The 12,231-nt window shown below is 47.6% G+C and overlaps 1 long non-coding RNA gene across 1 annotated transcript; it reads left to right on the forward strand.

Moving 5' to 3' along the window:
- Positions 1-1,892: 1,892 nt before the first annotated feature.
- Positions 1,893-11,996, forward strand: LOC116518953. Its single transcript, XR_004256602.1, has 3 exons — positions 1,893-2,450; positions 10,812-10,941; positions 11,914-11,996. It is a non-coding gene; the product is annotated as an uncharacterized LOC116518953 (long non-coding RNA).
- Positions 11,997-12,231: the final 235 nt, after the last annotated feature.

Below are 12,231 nucleotides of genomic sequence, written 5' to 3' on the forward strand. Positions count from 1 at the left end.
TCTCTCTCTCTCTCTCTCTCCCTCCCTCCCTCCCTCCCTCCCTCCCTCCCTCCCTCCCTCCCTCCCTCCTCTCTCTCTCTCTCTCTCTCTCTCTCTCTCTCTCTCTCTCTCTATATATATATATATATATATATATTTGTTGTATTTGTGCTGATAAATATATCTATATCTAATATATATCTATATCTATCTATCTATCTATCTATCTATATTTCATTCTCTATCTCTCCCTCCCTCCCTCCCCCCCTTCCCTCCCTCTCTCCCTCTCTCTCTGTCTCTCTCTCTCTCTCTGTGTCTCTTTCTGTCCCTCTGTCTGTCTGACTCTCTTTCTTTGTCTGTCTCTCTCTGTCTCTCCTCCTCCCTCCCCCCACTCTCTCTCCAAACCTGCCTGGCCAAATTAAGCTATCCAAATACAATGATTCATTTGGGAGGTTTTGTGGGTGTGGGTGGGTGTGTTGTTGTTTTTTCCTAGCTAGTTTGTTTTCTGACTGCAAGAACCTCCGCAGAAGCTGAGCAAGCCGAGATTGAGGGCTGCGTAAACCAGCTTGGAGTTTGGAGCGAATAAAAATGGATCCTCTGGAATTTTAATCAAGGTTGCAATCTATAGAACGGCTCTTGGAAGGAAGACGGGGGGAAATATTCTCAAGCTGCGAGAACAGAGAATGTAATTAACATCCCAAGAGAAAACCTTTGGAAGCCTGGAGTTTTTGCCTTTTCTTCTTCTTCACCATCAAAGCCGCAGCCTTCTCTCCGTCGGAGGATAAAAGCAACAGCTATTCGACTTGACTTTGGATGACTTTTAAGAGTCATCTTTTCCCGTTGTCTAGACCGCAAAATAGAAATTGTGCATGCTTGTGTTGTTTTGGGGTGCCTCAATATAGACTAGAATAGCAAAGTTGGAAGGGACCTTGGAGGTCTTCTAGTCCAACCCCCTGCCTAGGCAGGAAACCCTACACCACTTCAGTATAGTATAGTATAGTACAATACAGTTCAGTTCAGTATATTAAATGGTAAAAGTTCCCCTCACACATATGTGCTAGTCATTCCCGACTCTAGGGGGCAGTGGTGCTCATCTCTGTTTCAAAGCCGAAGAGCCAGCACTGTCCAAAGACGTCTCCGTGGTCATGTGGCTGGCATGACTCAACGCCAAAGGCGCAAGAGACCGCCTTCTGCCAATTACCTCCTCACGACCGATTAGATCCCACAGATTAGGTCTCCTCCGGATTCCATCAACTAGCCAGTGTCGATTGTTGACCCCTCCGGGGGAGGGCCTTCTCTGTGGCTGCTCTGGCCCTCTGGAACGATCTCCCCGTGGAGATCTGGACCCTCGCCACCCTTCAGGCTTTCCGCAAAGCCCTTAAAACCTGGCTGTTCCGGCAGGCCTGGGGCTGATGAGTTCCCAGCCCCACTCGAATTGTTGTGGCTGTTGATGAGTTTTTAAGCTGTTTGCATTTGTCTGTCTTTTCATTTCTTGTATCTCCCCTTTCCCCTATTTAGTTTGTTAGCCGCCCTGAGTCCCCTCGGGGAATAGGGCGGCATACAAGTCCAATAAAACTAAACTAAACTAAACGCTGTTCCCTTCCCATCAAAGGTGGTTCCTATTTTTCTACTTGCATTTTTTGCATGCTTTCAAACTGCTAGGTTCAGGGCAAGTCACGGGAGCTCACTCGGTTACACGACACTAGGGATTCGAACCGCTGAATTGCCGACCTTTCTGATCAATAAGCTCAGTGTCTTAGCCACCGAGCCACCTTGTCCTTTATATAGTATAGTACAGTATAGTCTTTATTGTCATTGTACATCATGTATAAACCCGCCATCCTGGGCCCAACCTTTGGGGGGGGGCCAGGCTCTGCCTGTCACAAGCCAGGACAAAGGGTGAGTGATGGAGGAGTAACACCTCCTTAAAAAACCTTGGCCCAGCCGGCCCGGCTGGTAGCACCTCGTAAGGGCCCCTTCCCAGGGTTACGGGAGAAGACGGTCAACGGGTTTGGAAGGCGGAAGGGGGCTCTACGCCCCAACGGCAGATCCAGCACAAGAAACCATCGTCTGGGAGAAGGGAAACTCCCATTACAAGCCTCCACTGCCTTGTGGCTCCATCCATTCAGGAGTCAACTGAACAAAGCATCATCCCTATGCACGTAATTAGGGGAATAAAGGGAAGAAAGAGAAAGGAAAAACTAGTCGGAGTGATTGTGGTTGTGTTTAAGAGCCTGACAGCTCAAGGATAGGAACTATTTTTAAGCCTATTTGTTTGGCTGGCTCTGCTTCGATGTCTTCAGACAAATGGTTATCCGATCTCTTCTTAAAAACCTGCCCCATGGGTCTTGTGATCCCTTTTAGCGATCTTCTGATCAGCAAAGTCGATGAGGAAGACGGATTCACTTAACAACAGTGTCACTAAATGGAACAACTGCAGTGGGCCACCACAACCGCAGTGGTAAAATGGGGTAAGTTGTCTTACTTGCCATGCTTTGCAATGGAAATGTATAGTTATACAGTCATATTGTTGTTGTTAGTTGCGAAGGTGTGTCCGACCCATCGTGACCGCATGGACAACTTTCCTCCAAGCCTTCCTGTCCTCTACTCTCCCCTGGAATCCACTGAAGCTCACATCGGCTGCTTCGGTAACTCCATCCAGCTACCTCATTCTCTGCCGTCCCCTTCTTCTTCTTCTGCCTTCCATCCTTCCCAGCATGAGGCTCTTCTCCAGGGAGTCCTTCTTCCTTCTCCTTAGGTGGCCAAAGTCTTTGAGTTTCCTCTTCAGGATCTGGCTTTCTAAAGAGCAGTCAGGGTTGATCTCCTCTAGGACTGACCGCTTGGATGGCCTTGCAATCCTTCTTCTTTTGCTCTCCATCTTTCCCAGCATGAGGCCCTTCTCCAGGGAGTCCTTCTTCCTTCTCCTTAGGTGGCCAAAGTCTTTTGAGTTTCCTCTTCAGGATCTGGCCTTCTAAAGAGCAGTCTGGGTTGATCTCCTCTAGGACTGACCGGTTGGATGGCCTTGCAGTCCAAGGGACTCAATGCAGGAGTCTTCTCCAGCACCAGAGTTCAAAGGCCTCCATTCTTTGGCCCTCAGCCTTCCTTGTGGTCCAACCTTCACAGCCATCCGTTGCAACTGGGGAAACCAGAGCCTTGACTAGATGCACTTTTGATTGGCAGGGTGATGTCTTTGCTTTTTAGGATGCTGTCTCGATTTGCCATAGTTTTCCTCCCCAGGAACTGTAGTCTTATAGCTTTCCTCCCCAGTCTATAGACTATAGTCATATATATAGTCATAAATCAAGGACTATCTGTAGATCACTCTGGGAAGTGGAAAAAGAAAATATCTCAGAAGGCCCCATTTCTAAATTGTTTCCAAGAAAACCATCCAGAGTGGACCAGACTATCGCCAGAAATCTCAATGTTCTACTCTTTGGGAAAGAAGCTTTTAATTAAAGAGGAATGTGTTGGATAATTTTTCTATCTCCTGGAGAAACCATCCATCCTATTTTTCCAATCATGAGGTCCTTACTGCCCTGATGTGTTGTCTCCTTTATCCTTCTGCTATCTCATTGTGAAAGAAAGAGATGGGGTTACTTGGAAGAAAGTAAGACCCAGCCACTTTTATCCTGGGTGCAACATTTCATGGGTCGGGGAATGATGAGGAATCAAGCTGGACCCAAGGAGATGGGCTTAGCACCTGACAGCACCCAGTCAGCATAGGCCCATCTCAAAAAGTTAACCATGGACCCAAGAAGGTTCAATGTTTCTCTCTTTTTTTTTGGACCCTGCATCTGCTGTAATTTAAAAAATATTTTTTAAAAGGATAAAAGACTTGAAAAAGGAATGGTTGCATCCCAAAAGATTATATTTGTACAGACTGGAATTTGGGTTCCAGCACCATGGACAGCTGCGGAGAAATACTTTAGGTCAGTGTTTCTCAACCTTGGCAACTTGAAGATGTCCGGACCTCAACTCCCAAAATTCCCCAGCCAGCATTCGCTGGCTGGGGAATTCTGGGAGTTGAGGTCCGGACATCTTCAAGTTGCCAAGGTTGAGAAACACTGCTTTAGGTATACAGGAACAGAAACCTTTTCAACAGCTTTGGGTTACATCTACCCTGTTTTCCCCAAAATAAGACCCAACTGGAAAATAAACCCTAGCATGATTCTTCAGGAAGCTCATAATATAAGCCCTACCCCCAAAATAAGACCCAATTAAGCTCATCAGCCAGACAGACACCATTAGTGTCATATTTCCCCCAAAATAAGACCTAACCAGAAAATAATGCATCTTTTGGCACAAAAATTAATATAAGATCTGGTCTTATTTTTAGGAAAACACGGTAGTAGCAAACCATGGCTGATCTCAACAAGGTTAGCAGGGTAAGGCATATTTAGCATCAGATGACAGCCCACAAAGAGATCCCAGGGCTATCGGCTAGACTGGGAAGTTGAGAAATCCTAGCACAAGGCAGCTGCTTTCAAATTGCTGGCACTCCTCCACCTTCAACACTTTGCTTAATGAATGTTTGAAGTTCAAACAACACTGGGGGGGAAAGTGACTCACCATTGGTCTTTGCACTTACTACCAGTGTCACAGACACATGGGCAAGACCAGAAGTTGTGATTGCTCCATGCTTTTCTGGAGGTCTTCCAGAAAAGATTGGACAACCGTTCGTCCATGATGGAATAAGGCCTTGAGTAAGGGTTGGACTAGAACAGGGCTCACCAACCTTTTGGTCCTCAGGGAGCACGAAATTCGTAATTTTAAAACTCGCGGACCACTGATATGATCTGCCTAATGACCAGATGGGTGGGCGTGGCTAGGTGGTCATGTGACTGAGTGGGTGTGGCCAACTCAATGTCACTCACATCAAGGGGCACCTCGACAACCTCTACTTGCCCCTCCCAGCCCCTCCTCGCCTGCCCACCCGGGCTCCCTAGGGCCCCAACAGGAAGCAGCTGCTGGAGCTAAGCAGCCCCCAGGAGAAAGAGTTGGCAAAACAGCTTGGTTCAAATTGGATCTGACCGAGAAGGAGGCTCAGCAGAAGCACCTCACTGAGGACTAGGAGCATGGGCTTTCCAAGCAGAGGGAAGACCTGCGGGAGTTCAAGGCCAGGTGCCTGGAGGCTCAGAGGGCTGAAATGCTCAGCCAGTTCCAGGCCATGATGCCGTCCCACTGGAACGAGGCCCTCCGGCTCTTCACCACCAGCGGCTCTTCCCTCCAGCCTTTGCCCAAAGACCCCCCCCACCCCAGGAGGCCAAAGCAGACCCCAAGTTTGAATTTCTGCCCCCCATCCGACCCCCACAAAAGGGGGAGACTCTCTGCAGCAACACAGCCGTCCATTGCCCGTATCCGTCCCAGGGGCCGCAGTTGGAGGACCCTGGAGTTAGTTCAATATAAAAAATGCAAATAATTTTTCTGTGGACCACCAGAATTTTCTCATAGGCCCCCAGATGGCGACCTCTGGACTAGAAGAGCTCCCAGTTGCTCCCAGTTCTTAGGCTTTTCAGAAGGAGGCAGGGCACCATCACTTCCAGCTCCCCCCGGACTGGCTCCGGGAGATGCCTCAAAAATCCTGATTGGAGGGTGGCTAATTTTTTTCGTCCTGTTTTTCCCACCCCACCCACGAGGCAAAAGAAATAATCCGTGTTCTGCTGTAATAAACTCGGCATCTCCTTGATTGAAGCAAACCTTCGGCGTGATCTTCCTCAGTTTGCGATGCTGCCGTGGTGCTATTTTTATACAAATTGTCTTTTATGTGGGGTTGCAAAGAATGAGACGGGAGGAAGATGCTCAGAGGCGCTTTGATTTACCCGAAAGAGTTGCGGGAAGGAAATGGTTTCCCTTTTGCTGGCATCTGCCTTTTGCTTGGTTAAACAGGCTGTGTGGGATGGACGCCAGCCCCACATACGCACTTGTGTGCTTTTGTAAGGTTGCGGAGCTGTGAGGGTGTGAGCAATCCCTGAAGGCAAAGACAATTTTGTGTGGGTTTGCGTTGCCGCTAGCTTTTGGAGGTGGCGCATCTGCAGATGGGCAGATGTGAAGCTCTCCTCCCGGTTGCATCGAAAGACGGCAAAGGGGGGGGGCATTTGCAGACAGCAGTCCTTGACTTATGACTGTTTGTTTTCTTAACCAACATATTTGGCAATATAGTGTATATTGAGGACAATTGGAATGCCCCAAAGTCATTTGCAGCCGTGCTTCTGACCAGCAGAGCCAATTGGGGTAGCCGGATTCATTTAGCGACCACATAAGTCATTCAGTTGCAGTGATTCACTTAACGACCCTGGCAATAAAGGTCATAGAATCAAGTGCGGTTCACTTTACCACTGTTTTGCGGTCGTACTTGCATAGGTTTTTCCCCCCTTGTTAGGACCTTCGAAAACATCGGTCCCCACATCGGCCACGGCTGCACTACAGGGGAGTCCTCCACTCAATGACACCGTCATTGAGCCCAGGATTACAGTCATAAGTTGTGGCAGTCATTAAGCGGCTCATCGTGTGACCAACCCAATTGTATTTTTGCAATGGTCATGAAACGAACCCATTATTTGCAATATGACAAAACTCTTGATTAATTTGAAAGAAGAAAAAATGGGATGGGATTAGAATTAGAATTAAGGAGAGGAGGGAAGGGAAGGAAATAGGAACAGAGAATAGAATAGAATTAGAGTGGAATTAGAATTAAGGAGAAGAGAGGAGAGAAGGAAATGGGAATGGAGAATAGAGAATAGAATAAGAATGGAATAAGAATTAGATTAGAACAGAATAATGGAATGGAATAACTTTATTTGACCGTGTAATTAGAGGAACAGAGAATTTGCCTCCAGGGCAGAAGATCTCCGTGCGCATGCAAAGCAGCAGAGTAATAATAACCATAACCACCGATATCAGTTAAGAGGAGGTAGTAGAGAGAACTAGTTGAGGAGCTAATTGAAGAGCCAAGCGATTGTTTGACAAGCGGAACTCTGGTGAGGAGGCAAAGGGGTCCTTGGGGCTCTCTCAGCTTCTTCCAGACGTTTCATGGCCCAGCTGGGGAGCAGCATTGATGATTTTACCTGGTTTGGGTCATGAAACATCTGCAAGAAAACAGCCAAGCTCAGAGAGCACCAAGGACCCCACGCTCCCCCTCCTCCCCACAAACCCCCTTCCCTTCTAGTACTGATGATGTTACCTAGCTGGATCATGAAATGTCTGCAGGAGAGCAACCACGCTCGGAGAGCTCCCGAGGAGGCCTCCATTCAACCCAGAGCTACAGATGTTCTCAAATAATAAGGTTAGGGAGTATTGGATGGGTGGATGCAACAGTGGACGGATGCATGGAGAAATGGAAGGAGGGAGCGAGGGACGGATGGAATGGAGTTATAAATTAAAGGTGGTTGAATTACTTACGTTTTTATTCCTACGGGGTTCAGACCTCCTCGGATGGTTTTGCAGATGGGTCTGGATGTCGCCGCTTCTCTGTCTTTAAATAAGGCACCTCATTAGTCCTCACCTTTCCCTTTATTGTGCTTATTGCTGTGCACATTCCAGGGCCTAAGAGACCATAATGAATGGTTGGGATACGGTGGAAATGACAGCCTGATGAGACCCACGAAAGCTCCACGGGAGAAGCGGAGAAAAGCAAGAGAATCGCCTTGATTGCTTTTGCCCTTCGCTCTTATTTAATTTGTGTGCGAAGCCTCTAAAAACCCTGGCTTTTCTCCCCCCTCCTAACCCTCTTTAAGCCCACCTAAACCCTTGATTCATGGGTAAGAACTAGGACTGCTGAAGGAAGTGAAGAGGGTTTGGGGCAGACCATGGTCCTCGCTTTGGGACAAACCAGGCTTTGGAAACAAGACTGAAGAGTTATTAAGGAGTGCTTCAAAAGAGAAGGGGAAGCAGGAAGCTTTTAACTAAAAAGCCCAAAGTCCCATTAAGCTTCAGCAAGATTTCGCCAGGCTGATGTTTACACAAGTGGTGCAGGAAAGGTTAGTTTGTCAGAATCTCAAAATACCTAGAATGTAGATAGGAAATGATGGATCTGTTGCGGGAGTCTCTGCATGTTGTTGTTGTTGTTGTTGGGCCAGTGTGGTGCCTCTGACAGTGACAACACACACCTTAGGATCACCGGGGTGCAAAAATAGTGCACTCATTGTTACCGAATGAGAGTTGCGGGTCCTTTGATTGCTGTGAATTTTTTTCTGCTTTCAATTGGGATGTTTTCAACCATTATGATGATGTCATAAGCAGGGACCCCCCACCCACCCCCCACTCCCCCCTGTTTTTTTAGCAGATGTTTTTCCTGGACTCCACTCGGTGCTAAATGTAAGCAAATAAAGAGAGTGAATATCACAATTGCTTCTCTTTCTGAGTTATTTCACTTCCTCGCCTATCCCAGCCTGCAATTCAGTGGCTACTTTTGAACGGATTTGGAATTGCATGAAGAGCTTCAAAAGCCGGTCTCTGCAACTCTGGGGAACGGCTGAGGGCCCGGCTAATCCTTCAATCTTTGAGGGAGGACCCTGAAAGATCAGCAGGGATCGGAGAGCCGGTCTGGGATTAGCTGGGCTCCCGTCTTGCCCTCCCGCTCCTCCCAGTCTCTTTTCTGACATCAGCACAACTGGGAATCTTTGGTCTCAGCCTGATTGCCATTCCTGTTGAATCCCATCAGAAGAAATTGTTCTGTCTGCTGAGGCTTCCCGAGAGCCTGAAGCCAACTCCTGGTCCCGACAAAAACCCCTTTTATTAATTTGCTGTGAATTCTGCTCCTTCATCTCCAGCAAAGTCTTTTGAGGGAGGATTTACAGTCACAGACCTTCTCTGGCTTGGAGAGCTGCCAGGCCGATATCTGCAGAACTTGGCAAGGAGTTTCGGAGAGTCACAAACCAATTATGGGAACTATTTGTCTCCTGCAAACTCCACTCCCCCTTCGCTCTTTTATTTCCTCTGGGAGGGGCCATTCATTCTCCACCTCTGGCCTTACTCCCAAGTCGACCCCTCTTCTTTAGCTCTTCCCTTCGTCTGGCCACTCTGCACATGCGAGAAAACCAGCAAACCCATTTAACTCCTACCAACCTCTGAAAGTTGGACCATAAGGAAGGCTGAGTGCCAAAGAATGGAGGCCTTTGAACTCTGGTGCTGGAGAAGAAGACTCCTGCATTGAGTCCCTTGGACTGCAAGGCCATCCAACCGGTCAGTCCTAGAGGAGATCCACCCTGACTGCTCTTTAGAAGGCCAGATCCTGAAGAGGAAACTCAAATCCTTTGGCCACCTGATGAGAAGGAAGAAGGACTCCCTGGAGAAGAGCCTCATGCTGGGAACGATGGAGGGCAAAAGATGAAGGACTACAAGGCCATCCAACCGGTCAGTCCTGGAGGAGATCCACCCTGGCTGCTCTTTAGAAGGCCAGATCCTGAAGAGGAAACTCAAAGACTTTGTTCCACCTAAGGAGAAGGAAGAAGGACTCCCTGGAGAAGAGCCTCATGCTGGGAACGACTGAGGGCAAAAAAGAAGAAGAAGGGGACGGCAGAGAAGGAGGTGGCTGGATGGAGTGTGAGCTTCAATGGACTCCAGAGGGTGGTTGAGGACAGGAGGAACGTTGTCCATGGGGTCACGATGGGTCAGACAACATCAAACCTCTCATTTCAATGTGTTCACGTCTTGGATTTGAAACCAAGATGGGAAAAAGTCTCTTGGCTTGAAAAGACCAACATAATTTCAATTTAGCTACAATGGGAGACTGGCGTGGCTCTTTTTTTTTTGAGCTGAACAAGCCAGCTTATAAACACGTCTGGCCTGAGCATCTTGGCTACTTCACTCACCAACCGGCAGCTTCTGAATTTCTCGGCAGAATTGTTATTGTTATTTTCCCCGCAGGCACTCCTTGCCATGACTCTGCATTTTCCAATGGCGGTGAGCAAAACCTTAACCGCTGCTTTCTAACTGCAGGTTTTTCAAGGCCACCGAGGGGTGGAAATGGGGGTCCCTGGGGCCCTCCGGGTTTGGCTGTTTTCTTGAGGACATTTCGTGACCCACATAGGTAACATCATCAATGCTAGGCAGGAGTGGGTTTTGTGGAGGGAAGGAGGAGGAGGAGGAAGAGGAGGACAACCGAGGTACTCTCTGAGCTTAGTTGTTTCCTCAGACATTTCATTACCAAACTAGGTAACATTATCAGTGCTAGGAGGAAGTTGAGGTTTGCTCACGTTTATATACAGTAGCTCCGAGCTATAAGACCCGAGTAACATCATCACTACCAGTGTGACTTTTTCCCCTGTTTACATACAGTAGCTCTGAGGTTGTTTGGCTGCTTGCAACGTTTCATGACCCAATGTGGTAACATCATCAGTGCTACAATCAGGGTGGGTCAGTTGTTGGAAGAAGAGAGGACAAATCCTAACAGCCTTGCTTGCAGCCCACTTCATTTGCAAAAATACTACATGTTTCCAAAGCTAAATAGCACTCAGTTTACATCTGTCTTCCACCCTGATGGTGTGAAAAATGAAGGAATCTCCCATTCCCTAGGAAAGTCCTATCCAAATGCATCCGATTGTTTTTTTTAATCAGTCTAGTTAAGGGCAACAAGAATTCAGAGTTGGAATCTTCCTTACCCCATCTGAGTGGAAATGGAAATTATTCCCTCCCTTTCTCTCTTTTTCTCTCTGTTTTTTTTTCTTTTTCTTTTTTTCTTTTTCTGGAAGGAAATCATTGGAAAAGGGAGAAAAAAAGGGAGAGAGAGAGAAAGAGAGAGAGACCCCCACCTCATTTGCAGTCAAAAATTGTTTTAAAGAGATTCCAAAGTGATACAAGCTGCAGCTGATTATATGTTTGTTCATATTTTTCAGTCTTGATTTTGTCAGCTCCGGACAAATAGCACAGAGTGTTGGTTTTTGAAGCGTGCAAACACTCTCAGAACGGAGGCGAGAACCGTACCCGGACAAAAGGCAGCTCCAACTTTTCAGGGAGAAATTAAAGGTAAAGGTTCCCCTCGCACATATGTGCTAGTCGTTCCTGACTCTAGGGGGCGATGGTGCTCATCTCCATTCCAAAGCCGAAGAGCCAGCGCTCTCCGAAGACGTCTCCGTGGCCATGTGGCCGGCATGATTCAACCGTTCCCTTCCCACCAAAGGCGGTTCCTGTTTTCCTACTTGCATTTTTTACGTGCTTTCCAACTGTGAGGTTGGCAGATGCTGGGACAAGTCACGGGAGCTCCCTCCGTTACGTGGCGCTTGGGATTTGGACCGCCGAACTGCCGACCTTTCTGATCGACAAGCTCAGCGTCTTTAGCCACTGAGCCCTTAGGGGGAAATTAGAAACAGTCAAATTGCCAAGTTTCCGCCTGCCAGCTGTATGGATATTATTTTTCCCAACCAAGCTTGCAATCCTATCCTTGAGCCACCACTATAAAGACAAGCGGGGCTTTTTTCAAGGGAGGATTCTGCTGAAGGATTCCTCTGGGGGCTCCAGCTATGAAAATGTGGGTTGAAGACCCCAGGGGCTCCGTAAATTCAAAGATACGTAGTCCTCGACTTACAACCGTTTGTTAAGTGATCCAAGTTACAGCGGCGCTGTAAAGAGTGACCATTCTTCCCACTTACAACTGTTGTAGCATTCTCCAAAGTTAAGTCATCAAAATTTGGCAGCTGGTCCCAAATTTCGGTGATTGGCAGCTGGTCCACATGTATGATGGTCACAGTGCCCGATGGTCGTGTGGTCCCCTCTTGCCACCCTCGGTCAAGCAAAATCAGTGGGGAAGCCAGATTCACTGAACAGGCGTGTGGTGACGTTAACAAGTGCAACAATTCACTTAACGACCGTGTCAGGAAAGGTGGTAAAACGTAGCAGAAACTCGCTTCTCCATCTCGTTTAGCAGCAGAAATTTTGGGGTCCGCTGTGGGCGTTACGCCGAGGATGGCCTGTCAGCATCGTAACCATTTCCATTTCTAGCCCAGGGCATCCCGAGAGAAATAATGACAGCATCCGAATCTTCTTGGAGGGAAGAAAGAAGGGACCCGAGAAAAGGAAGCGACAAAGATCGGTAAGGATAAACCATTTTAATTTTTCTGTTTATAACTTGGCTTTACAAAGGAAAATCCGAGATCAAAACCAAGACAATATTTACCAAAAAAATGCATGTTCTAATAAAAGGATATAAAATCAAACATTAGGCAGGCAGTTCTTGACTTCACCACCATTTGTTAGTGACGGTTTGAGGTTACAATAGCACTGGAAAAGGGACTTACTTACAACCGGTCCTCACACTTA

Source organism: Thamnophis elegans, chromosome 16 (assembly GCF_009769535.1).
Source record: "Thamnophis elegans isolate rThaEle1 chromosome 16, rThaEle1.pri, whole genome shotgun sequence".
NCBI lineage: Eukaryota > Metazoa > Chordata > Lepidosauria > Squamata > Colubridae > Thamnophis > Thamnophis elegans.